General features: G+C 31.7%; 1 long non-coding RNA gene across 1 annotated transcript; it reads right to left on the reverse strand.

Moving 5' to 3' along the window:
• Positions 1-848: 848 nt before the first annotated feature.
• On the reverse strand, positions 849-2,028 carry LOC126770853 (uncharacterized). Its single transcript, XR_007669494.1, has 3 exons — positions 1,890-2,028; positions 1,350-1,548; positions 849-1,170 (listed from the first exon to the last, which is right to left on the reverse strand). It is a non-coding gene; the product is annotated as an uncharacterized LOC126770853 (long non-coding RNA).
• Between the last annotated feature and the right edge of the window lie 9,687 nt (positions 2,029-11,715).

The raw sequence follows: 11,715 nt of genomic DNA on the forward strand, positions 1-11,715 counted from the left end.
AATACAGGCGCAGGACCATCGGTTTTACGTGCTTTCCGAGGCACGAGAGTGTACACACTTCCAATTTCCAGACTCCTGGCTGCTACTGAGAATTTTCTGACCGAAAAACCCAATAACTAGGTAACTAACGCACGCTAGGTTCGCTGCTGGAGGGCTGAGAATGCAATCAATGTAAAAGTACAAATAATTGTTTATGTATTTAATTTTTAAAACCAGGGCAGAAGCTTGTACCAAATTCATACGAGTACAATTTTAAGAAATCATACTGTATCCTTGTTTTAATAAAGCTTTTAGCATCCAGGACATGGTAATAATACAGGCACTGCAGAAACATCCTAAGGGCTAAGATTTTTGCTTAAAAAAAACAAAGAAAACCCAAGAGGCACTCTACCTCGATGTCTATTGTATTATTTTTATTATTGGTCTTTAGTCTGTATATACACTATACTATTCACGTCAATACACACAAGCTTATCTTATAAACGATATCGAGATGAGATCAAAGACAATTTTTGGCATTTTTTATAGTTTTGACATTTTCCTAACATCTATCTCCTGGATTTTCGTTATTAGGACGATTTCGATTTTTATTAGTCTTTGGAATTCTTAACCAAAGAGGAGATATTTTAGATCAACGTGGTCAGTACGACAAAACGCTAATTTCATATGTAAGGACCTAAATAATACCGATATTTATAATTTTACTAATTTTGGAAAACTGGCTAAATGTGAGCAAGATTTATAATATTATTTATTGTAGATAGATTAGTATAATATTAAATAGTGCCATACTTCTAACTGCTAATATTAGATATTAAAATAAATAAAGGTAAAGTAAAAAATCAATATTATTTATTACTCGTACTTTATTATTTTAAAACATAACATATTTATATAGTTAGCCCATGTAATTTATATAACAGTAATGATCTTATCCACGGCCACCTCTTCCACCAAATCCACGTCCACCAAACCCACCAAAGCCGCGGCCGCCAAAGCCTCGGCCACCAAAGCCCCGACCACCAAATCCCCTGCCGCCAAAACCTGGCCTTCCAAATCCAAATCCTCGTCCACCAAAACTCGGTCTACCGAAACCAAATCCTGGTCTACCAATTCCGATCCCGATCCCTCCTATAAGTATTGGTAGTGGATACGGGCGTGGATAATAACCTAAAATTTTTAATAAAAATTAAAAACGAATTTTAAATATTTAACAATATTGTATACTAAACTCTAAATAAATTTAATACAGTTTTAAGGTTTATTCGCAACGGAGTTATTGCATATTTTTGAAATAAAAGCAGCTGATTAAATTTAAAAAAAAAGGATAGACAAGGTATAATACTGACCATAGGGATAATAACCGAACTGCCTTTTGACCCTAACATTATCTTGATCTGTATCTTTGTTTGTACTTTCCTGTGTACTATCATATAATATAACGTTTTCTAACGGATTATTTTTTTCATTTAATTGGATTTTATCCTCACTTCTCGTTAAAGTAATCCCTTGGATTATAAATAAACACGTAAGCAAGAGGTTAGCAATCTGAAATAATAAACGTAACTTGGTATTAAATAATACTGTTTTTAGATGTTTTTTACAGAAAATAAATGTTTTAACAATGTTCATTAGTGATGGATTATAAAAAACCTTAAATGGAAAAGTAAATGTTCTTCCTCCTCCCTTTTTTGAGGAGTTAGGTTAGGGAGCTTAGTTCACCACTATTAATATTAATTTTTAATATTTACTATTTTAATTTTTACAATTGCATATATGCTTAACAGTAATATTGTTAATAAATTAATTTAATAAATAAATCTTATATTAAGTCGTTGCTTGGTTTGAAATTATGATTGAATAAAATTAGTGCAATTAAAAAAACTTACAGTAATATCCATATTCGTATGTTTTTCAGTCTGACATCTTACAACTGAATGATTCACTTGTATAAATGATCTATTTATATAAATAGTTATGGTTTCGCGGAGCAACTTGTTAATTGATAAGCATTATAAAGATTTTCCCAATCGAGGTATTGTCCTTTTCAATGACAAATCGCTAGTTTTTTATTTGTTAAGTTCTCAAATGTGCATTAAGTAAACACATTTAAAGAAATAATAATAACTCACCGAAGATGCAGCGCGTATCGGAGAAGTTTAGTTTTAGTGTATATTATAATTTTATTATATAAATAGCGGGGCTTCGTTGTTTCACTCGCTTTAAATTTAGGGTATTATTGTAACAAGCGTGAATTTAAGGTTCTTATAATGTGTTTTACATTGTAAGAAAAAACTTGATAAAAACATTGCAATCGCGTCATCTTTTTATACGGAATATTTTGCTTGCGAACTTTTCACGTTATTTTATAAAAAAGTCACACATGACCGCTTCGCCGAATGTCAACAAATGGTAAATTGTGTTAAATGGTTTAATAGGCGGTGTAAAATAAAATTATTCCTTGCTATATTTACAGTATTAAAAAAACACGAATGTTCTTTTTTAATTTTTTTTTTTTTTTAATTTTAAGGTCAACTATTTTGTTTGTAAACAATTTCAAAGGGTACCTAATTTGGCGCGCTATAAACTCGCAATGTTCTATTGATATGTACGTAATGGTAAAAGGTCTTTTATATAGTTGAACTAAAGGTGTTTTATTTGAAAATGAGGGCGCGCGAAGGAAAGAGCAGCAGCTTTTAAAGCCAGCCTTTTGTTCGTCCATTCCTTGCGACGAACTTTCAGCTTCGCGAGTGCATTTCTATGATGTGCATAAGCGTTATTTAAGTTTATGACTCTAAAGTCATAAACTTCATTCTAAAGAGAAACGTTGAACTGTTCAAGAGTTTTCGTGCTTTTATTAACTCCGCTACATACATTTCACAAATATGTTTATATTTACGAACGGAAAGCATTCAGCTTAAAAGTTGTGTGTGCATTATTTATTAAAATATACTAATGAACCTATGTATATACTATAAATATATATTTGAATAACATATTTTTTATTATTTATACATTATATTAGCAGCTCCGCGCGGTTTAACCGCCGTTAAACCTTACTGTTCCGCCTCCAAGGGTGCAAACTATTCGCTTTAGATACTAGTAAAGTTTATATTAATAAACACATAATAAATGAACTTATAAAACATATTCGCTTTATAAGCAAAATACAAAATATAGATTGAAATTTAATAAACCAAATAATTGTTATTATTTTTAAAGTCGATGAATCTACGGGATGAAATATAAACATAAATCAAGCACCCTTTTTTTGAACCCGCGATCTTCGGTTAAGATACACCGATTTTACCTCCTGAGCCATTTCGGTTCATAAGTAATTTAAAGCTGGTTTTCCGAACTATTTAAATGTGTTATAATCTTTTTGTATTCGAACACGACTATTAAGATCGAGACTTACGAGGGTTTTTTTGTAAGTTTTTTATGAGTTTACTAGAGGGTAGGGATTTGTGCAAGCCCATCTAGGTAGATACCACCCTCTCATCAGATATTCTACCGCCAAACAGCAATATTTAGTATTGTTTCGTTCCGGTTTGAAGGGTGTGTGAGCAAGTGTAACTATAGACACAAGGGACATAACATCTTCGTTCCTAATGTTAGTGGCGCATTGGCGATGTAAGGAATGGTTAATATTTATACTACATCGGCAATGTCTATGGGCGGCTGTGACTTAACAAAAAGTGGCCTATTTGTTCGTCTACCTAACTATAACATAAAAAAGTTATATATACAGCGATGAAGTAGGAAATTCGTCACGAACACTGTACATAACATGTAACTGTAACATGTAATCTATCCAAAACTTGAAATAGTTCGGTAAATATATATAAAATAGGTTTTTATATTTTCCATTTAGCCTTAATTCCTTTGTTCTTTAAATGGTCGTCAGTATTTTCATCGATGTAGCATTTAACATTTACACTACAATATGCTTGATAAATGATCGGATTCAGATTACACAATCGATTGATTCGATTTCCTCTTGTATTGTTCGAGATATTGCACCTTAAACATATATGCAAATATAGTATATACATGCTCGTACAAATATAAAGATGTATGCTGCAAGGTCAATTTATATAAGTCTAATTTTTCATGTGAGTTCTTAGAGACCCAAAATTATATAATGATAATGAAAAATATGTATAATATTGTTGACAGAGAAAATCCATATTGTAAATATACATTACTGTTTGTTTTAATCAATTAAAATAATTATGATTAGATACATAAAATTTAAAAACCCGCATTGGAGCAGCGTGGTGGAATAAGCTCCAAACCTTCTCCTCAAAAAGAGGAGAGGAGGCCTTTAGCCCAGCAGTGGGACATTCACAGGCTGTTACGGTTACGGGTACATAAAATTTATATTGTAATTACTATTATACAATAAAATAATGATTAAATTATGCTCGCGTTTTGCACTTCAAAATTTTCAAAATTTTTTATAATGTTTATTTTCGAGTCTTGATGAGATCATACATACTAATGTTGTTTTATGAGATCGCGGGTTAATCAACATATATAAGGACAAAGTTATAACATAAAAACGTGTCTTTATATAAACATTAAATTTAATTATGGTAGGGCAAATCCGTTGAGGTAGGTAACACCCACCGAGCAGAAATAGCATTGTTGTGTTCCGGGTTGAAGGTAGAGTAAACCATTATAGCTACCGGCACAAGAGTTATCTTAGTTCCCCAGGTATTTGGTACATTGGTGATGTAAGGGAAGATTAATATTTACTGTGCCAATGTCTATGTGTAATGGTTGATCATCAATTATCAACAGGTTGCCCATTTGCCATTCCATTGCTAATTAAATAAATCAAAAATTAAAAGTTTTGAGTCGATGATCCACTAGATACCATACGTGAATCTTACCAAGTTAATTAGTTTAAATTCGAGCAAGCACGTCTGAGTTCTGATGTATTTAATTTGTTTTTATAATTCATCTCGCATTCGGTGAAGATAAACATCTTGCATTGATGCAGCGTGTAGGAATAAAGTCAAAAATTATTAGAGTTCTGTACTTTGTTCAAAGGCTAATGATTTTATATAAAACTGATCCTATTTGAAAAATAGTCATAAAAAAATTTCAATTGTGGATCCGTGGCAGAATTGAATTTCTTCTATTTAAGAAAATTGTTGAAATGTAAAATGTAAAATATAAGTATAATAACAAAGGCTATTCTTTCTGTTGATATAATGGTTAAAAAATAAAAAAACGTAATTTTCAAATAACGTAACGACCTATCATAATACGTAACAGTGTTTCATTTTATAATTCGGTGGTTCACATAAATGTTTCACTGAGCGCGAGCCGGAATATGAAGTGGTTAATTTGAATTCCATCTCGAACGCCTCCCGGACTGTTCCCGACCGGCCCGGGCGTTCCGGATGTGCCACTTTTTATATTCACTTTTTGCTCACTTCCTCTCAGAATGCATAAGTGGACTGTTTTATACGGGTGAAGTCTGAATGCCATGAGAAATAGGGTAATTTTTATTAACGAATTTTTCCTGTATGAAATTCAATGATGTTACATGTCATACATGTTCGTGGGTAACTATTTTTGGAATTTTCTATGGTATTCTTTTACATATGTACCTATTTTATAGGCCTATGAGTTTTGTGTATTAAAAATACACATATCTTACAAGTTATTATTTTACTAATATTATAAATGCGACACTTAGTTTCGTTCGATCGATTCTTTTCTTCTTTTATTATTGGATTGAAATTTTGTTAAGAATTCGATTATATCATGAAATAAAATTGATATTTTAATTAAAATTATGAAAAAGATTTAACAGAATGATTGTACATTTGTTAAGACTTTGTATTATATATGTCGACGTAAAATCATGAAACTCTTTCCTCAATGTTGATTTTTCCAAAATAATTTACAAGTTTATTTAACTTAGTAATGTTGAGATTAAAATGTATGATTTGACTAGGTAATATTAAAAAGAAGGTGTAATGGTTGAGTATTCTTTTAAGAGACGAACAATTGCTCCTTATTTGTTAAAAAGTTAATCTTTAAATTAAAAATTCAATTGTAAAACTATTATCTGGATTTATAAAAAAATCACACATAAACACATAAATAATTTACTGGTGGTAGCGCTTTGTGCAAGCTCGTCTGGGTAGGTACCACCCACTCATCAGATATTCTACCGCAAAACAGCAATACTTGATATTGTTGTGTTCCGGTTTGAAGGGTGAGTGAGCCAGTGTAATTACAGGCACAAGGGACATAAAATCTTAGTTCCCAAGGTTGGTGGCGCATTGGATATGTAAGCGATGGTTGACATTTCTTACAATGCCAATGTCTAAGAGCGTTGGTGACCACTTACCATCAGGTGGCCCATATGCTCGTCCGCCTTCCTATTCTATAAAAAAAAAATTGTTTAGTTATTTTAATTACATTTAAGTAAATAAGTTTCATTATTTTAGATATCATAAAACGGCAAGTTCCGTTAACACCGTTAGTTGTTTTTAAAGATGTTTTTCTTATTAATTTTACGTTCTGAATTAACAAAATGATTGCTAAAATTAAACTTACAATTTATAAGTAACAATGGTTATTTTTGTTTATGAATTTCTGTAACATCAAAAGAAATAGCGTTCAATTTTTACTCTCAGCCGGCAAACTTTGTTTGCAGTTTTAAAATGTTTTTATTATTAGTTTTATATTCTAAAATTTTAAGCAGTGTTTAAATAATTCTTAAAAATTGTTTCATAATTTAATAAATTAAAATTGTGTTGCAATAAAATTGTTAATTTTGATTTCATTATTTTAAAAGGAGTGTATTAATTGACTGCAGTTTTTTTTAATGTTTTACTATTAGATTTATATTCTAAAATTTTAAGTAGTGTAGAATAATTTAAATATTCTTAAAAATTGTTTTATAAGTTTATAAGTTTTAATAAGTTAAAATGATGTTGCGATAAAACTGTTAACTTAAATTCATTATTTAAAAGTGTGTGTATTAACTGAGTGACGGCCATCTTGAGAGGATAGCCGTCGCTGAGCGCCGCAGGCGATGGTTGCTAGAGTGGTGAACGGGAATTCGAGGATTTACTTTCTGGGCACTATCGTCGAGGCAAGGTGTGGATTCACTGTGTGAGTACAACTCAGATTTCATTAAAGGATATGGAAAGTGTTTTGTGCATTAAAAATGTTGTACATTGTCCGTGGTTTTCATTAATTACTTTATTAATTTCACATTTTATTGAATTCATTATTGATAAGGAGGGTGAGGTTAGCTGACATCACCGTGCCTAAAGATTCGGTTGGGGATTCTAACCCGTTATATATAATTAGTAAGTGTTTAGTTGCTTAAATTAAGGTATTATTATTAAAACAACGCTTTTACAATAATTTTCATTGGTTATTTGATTACACTTCACAAAATTAATAAAAAAATTGTATCTGTATTTGTACTACAGCAGAAATTCGAAGATGTAATATGAATGTAGTAGGCGTAAGACAAAGAATCGTATTGAATAAATTAAGATTTAATTATATTAATTTCGTTTCTTTTAATAATTAAAATTAGTAAAATTATTATTTTGCCATTTTTTTTAATATTGTTTATAAAATATTACAATTTCTAATCTTCATTATTAGAAATATTTTGAAGCTGTTAATCCTTAATCACGAAATATAAGTTAAGGTAATATATCACCCACTCGCACTTAAATCGACGCTTTGTTTGCAAACAAAATAACCGCTTCAAAAATATCACAAACACCTTTGAAGAGTCCTCGTGACATTACTCACTATTGTTTGTGAAGATTTGCCTGCCATGTCATCACACCCGTTGCAACAATGTACCATTTCCTCAAGTGTCACTCAACGTTGAATAGACCCCATTATAAACAGCGGCCCGCAATTGTAGCTACCGTTACAAATAAAATGGAATTGAATATTTATAAAGAAAAATAATTCTTTAAAAAAAAAGATAAAAAATTGTGTTTGTCATATTTTCGTATGACGCACCGATTTTTTCTTGTTTTAATTACCTAAAATAACTAACATTAAATAGAGTTAATAATTTTTATTCTTGTTTTTACAAGGTACACGGGCAAAACGTTACAGTAGCACTTGTTAAACAAAATTTTTAATTAAACTAACTAAATGTGTCATCTATGTAATTTAATTCAACGGCTTACTTCAATGGTGTTATTTTAACACTATTTGTGATCCTTAAAATCTGCGGTGGCTGTTCCTTATTCTTTATTCAGAAAGCGTTCTTTGTGACAAAGCAACATCTTTGCTACGTCTGCGGCAGACATAGAACAAGATGAAAAATACTCTGCCTTTTAACTTGAATTTTAAGCTACGGCTGGTTTAACTGCATGGCTTTTGTGTGATATCCTTTGTGAAATATTGTAAGGATTAACAGCATCGTACTTTTATTTTAAAACTAGTCTCCACCCAAGTCTTTGCCCGTTGGTAAGGGGGAAACGCAAGTGGTAGGTGTGTGCTTCTCTGTACCCTTGAAAACGTGTATGCAAAATTTTACGATGATCGGTTGAGTATTTAGATGTAACAAACAAATTCACTTTCGCATTTATAATATTATTTAAAATATGTTTTTATTCTCCAAAAGAAATGTAAATATAAAAAGAGTTATGAACTGCTAAATAACAAAATAACCAGCAATAGCAAACTGAAGGCATTTGTATTTGTGTTTGCAAGAGACGTGATTTCTTTTACATTAAAATAAAATAAACGCCTTACAAGGCACACAGAAGATAATACCGTAAGTTTAGTTTAGCTGTGATTTCTTTATGGACTTGGCTTGTAACTTCTTATACTCACGGAATAACTTGGTTTCTCCTTTTCAAGTATATAATTGGTCGCTCGGGGCTCGTAAAATGCATTTGCGGATAAGTGAGCTCCGTATTGTTTAAGCTTTAAAGTAAATAGTTAGTTCCACATATTTATTTCGTGCGAGCAAGCAGCATACAAAGCAACGCGTCGCTGACTCCTTAAAAGCGTATTCGTGTCCCTGTAAAGTTGTTCACGCCGCGCTCCCGGTTGTATTGCGGTGTCTGCAGCCAGGGAACGGGAGCCATGAGATTTATCTTTTGCTTTAATACCGTGACAATAAGAAATTATAAGTTTCATTCTTTGAATTTCCGGTAAAAATAATACGATTAATATTTTTACCATTTATATTATGGGAGAATTTGGAATAATAACTTTGTTTTTTAAATTGTATATAAATTTTAATGTACTAAGTAAAATATTTTGCGAATTAAGTGTTCTACAAATCATGATAGGGGAAAAACATAAGAACCTGTCCATAGCAAATACCTACATATATTTGTATAACTAATATTTGCAGTAAATCTGACTCATCTGAATATAAATAACGTAACGTCACGTAACTACACGTAATGAAACCGAGTAACTTTTAGTTAATGTCCAAAGTTCGGCCTTTTTTTATGTATTTAAGTATTCTGATATTTATAGACACTTCAAGGTTAGTGAAGATATTTTAGATAACGTGTGGTAGAAATTCATTTATTTAAACTAATTTTGACCAATTTTATTAATACTTTATGACACAATATCTTATGAATCTCCGTTAGTGTTTCATTTTCCTTTTTTATAATAAATACAAAAAATATATACAAATATTTTCGTTGTTCACGCATTAATAGATATATTTATTTTATCTGGTAAAGTATAGGGGACAGTTGATATCGCCAGCGGAAAGCAGCGGTGGTTCGGTGTCCCTTCCGATTCCCTATCTCTGTCCTGTCTGGCGTGAAATGCGTCTGATGTGTGGACACCATTAATTCACTATATAATATTCGATGTTATTTGTACCGCTATTTTGAGGATATCAATATTTTTTAAATATTTTATGAACAAAACAAAAGTTGTCATTTTTAGTTTTCACGCTAGACACTTTTATTCATATTTATCATATATGAAAGGTTAAAATATATTATGAGTATCAATAGAAAGAGCCAAAATGGCTGCGGAAAGGCGGCTTTAACCCAGCAGTGGGACATTTACAGGCTTAAGAGAAACAGAGAAACAATGTGGCAATATTATAAATTAAAAAAGATAATTGACCTACAGAAATAAACAAATATAACTCTCACAATATGTTCACATTCTGTCAAAGTAGATGATTTAATGTTTATTCCACAACCACCGCCTTAAGGCGCGTTAAGAGTTTTATAATCTTTATATTGTTAACTTTATATATTCGTGGTGTAAATAATGAAGTGATCATCATTATTATATATATTACTATTTTATTATACATTATTTTATAATGAAAAATTAATCACTGAAACTTAATGCAGAATCTATAAAAAGTAAAAGGTAACAGATCTTATATGTCCAATGGTTGAGAAAATATTTTCTCGCATGGAACTTATTCTACCGCGCTGCTTTAGTATGATTTACTAAATTTAGATATTGATATGGCAAAATTTCATCTGACACATGCCCGTTTCTTTCACGGCCGAGTACGAAATAAATTATACTCGTAAACACGGAACAAGTCCATGAAAAAAGACAGTAGTGTTTTCCCGGATTTAAACCAAAGACTTTTGAAAAAAGATACACGTTTTCTATCCACTGGGTCAGTAAAAGAAACGAAGAAAGAAATAGGAAGAGAAAGTTTTCATTATTTCACGAAATTTAAAATATATTATCGCCTGTGTTTATTTATGTCTTGTTGGCTGTAGCCAAGACCTGAACAAATAGTATGCATTTAAAGGCAAATGGTTGTAAAATGTGTGACACTCGATGTTAGAACCCAAGCAACCGTGACTACCAAATTGTTGGCGCATCCCGTCGCAACCGGTCGATGAAATTGCGAAGAAATCGCCTGACTAACGATTGCTTTAGTCGACTTGGCAATGCTTACGTGACAAATGAAGTTTTTGGGAGTTCGAAACGAAAACCTTTTAAGCTAAAAATGTTTCGAATATTAATTTTCAATTATTAAATTAGTGAATCTGATGCTTGCAATAAATAAGTTATTGAAAATTTGTTTCAAGTGATGAATTTATATGGACTTTTCAGCAGTCGACTTTTATAATTAAACTATTAAATTAAAAAAATAAAATATTAAATTATATATATTATTATTTTATTTTAATTTAATATATAAAATATTAAATTAAAATAAAATAATAATTAAACTATTAAATGATCGTCAATACGGGTTTCGACCTAAACGGTCCACAGGTGATCTTCTAGCGTACGTAACACACCTCTGGGGTGAAGCTATCGACAAGCATGGAGAATCGTTGGCTGTCAGCCTCGATATCTCCAAGGCTTTCGACAGGGTCTGACACAGAAGTCTTCTCTCCAAGCTGCCGGCATATGGTCTGCCTGCTCAGCTATGCACCTGGATTGCCAGCTTCCTACACAAGCGTAGCCTTCGTGTTTTAGTTGATGGTTGCGCTTCACAATTCTATGTAGTGAATGCTGGGGTTCCCCAGGGATCTGTGCTATCTCCCACACTCTTTCTTTTGCATATCAATGATATGCTCTCTCTTGGGAACATACATTGCTATGCAGACGATAGTACAGTGCATGGTGGATACCACGGACGCGCAGTGGCTGGGCGAGCGGAAATTGAGGAGAGGCGGAAGGATCTTGTCATTGAACTCGATAGAACGTTAGAGCTCATCGCCAAATGGGGCTCTGATAATC

This window comes from Nymphalis io, chromosome 9, assembly GCF_905147045.1.
Source record: "Nymphalis io chromosome 9, ilAglIoxx1.1, whole genome shotgun sequence".
Classification (NCBI taxonomy): domain Eukaryota; kingdom Metazoa; phylum Arthropoda; class Insecta; order Lepidoptera; family Nymphalidae; genus Nymphalis; species Nymphalis io.